The following is a 1340-nucleotide window of genomic DNA, read 5'->3' as shown; positions in this document are numbered from 1 at the left end:
GAATATTAAATGTAGGAGAGGAATATAAATTGTAGTAGAGGAATAGAAATAGTAGTAGAGGAATAGAAAATGTAGGAGATAAATATAAATTATAGTAGATAAGTAGAAAATGTAGGAGAGGAATATAAATTGTAGTAGAGGAATCGAAATTATAGTAGAGGAATAGAAAATGTAGGAGATAAATATAAATTATAGTAGAGGAATAGAAAATATAGAAGAAAAGTAGAAAATGTAGGAGAGGAATATAAATTGTAGTAGAGGAATAGAAAATAGAGGAGAGGATAAGAAAATATAGAGGAGTTGAGTAGAAATTGTAGGAGAGGAATATAAATTGTAGTAGATGAATAGAAATTATAGTAGAGGAATAGAAAATGTAGGAGATAAATATAAATTATAGTAGAGGAATAGAAAATGTAGGAGATATATAAATTATAGTAGAGGAATAGAAAATATAGTAGAAAAGTAGAAAATGTAGGAGAGGAATATAAATTGCAGTAGAGGAATATAAATAATAGTAGAGGAATAGAAAGTATAGGAGAGGAATAGAAAATAGAGGAGATGATAAGAAAACATAGAGGAGAGGAATAGAAAGTATAGGAGAGGAATAGAAAATGTAAGAGAGGATAAGAAAATAAAGGAGAGGAGTAGAAATTATAGTAGAATTCCAGTTCTAATTTAGAACTTAAAGGGAAACGGTCAAGTTTTTCCAAATATGGCCTTATTTCTGAATCAAAAGATTAACAAGACGTTCAATATACTAACACGTACCTTTTTTTGTCTTGAAAAAATAGCTTTTGGCCCAAAAAGTTGAAACGAAAAATAACGCCAGGTGTTTGGGTTAGAATGTTCGCCGCCATCTTAGGGGCTGCCGCCAGCGCCCCTAACCCCGTATGAGCGATTTGCGAACTATCCTAACTTTTAAAATCACGCAATTTAGGCTTAGGTCTCTTATAACTGGAACGCGCCGCGCGTGCAAAACATTTTTTTTGCGTCTTCAGCAGCGCGCGCTTTTACGTTGTTTTTCCGTCTCACCGACTTCTCACCAGGTGTCGCGTTGGACGCGCGCTTTTTGGTTTCCCGAAATTTCTTTATTTTATTAAAAATTAACCACTCAATATTTTTTGATGCGGTTTTCGCCATAAATTTTAGTTTTTAATGGGCTATAGGGCTATCTAACTGGTTAAAGCTTGACCGTTCCCCTTTAATTCAAAACGAATAGCTTTAAATTGAAATGTTCCTTTGACAACCTTCAGATCCATCGGAATAGATCATACCGCTAGACATCTTTTCACATTTTGTTTCATTAACGTAGGTTAATTGCTAACAAGAGTAGCTTCACA

This window comes from Leiobunum rupestre, chromosome 8 (genome assembly GCF_980474605.1).
Source record: "Leiobunum rupestre chromosome 8, qqLeiRupe1.1.hap1, whole genome shotgun sequence".
Lineage (NCBI taxonomy): Eukaryota > Metazoa > Arthropoda > Arachnida > Opiliones > Sclerosomatidae > Leiobunum > Leiobunum rupestre.
This window is presented reverse-complemented; position numbering follows the sequence as displayed.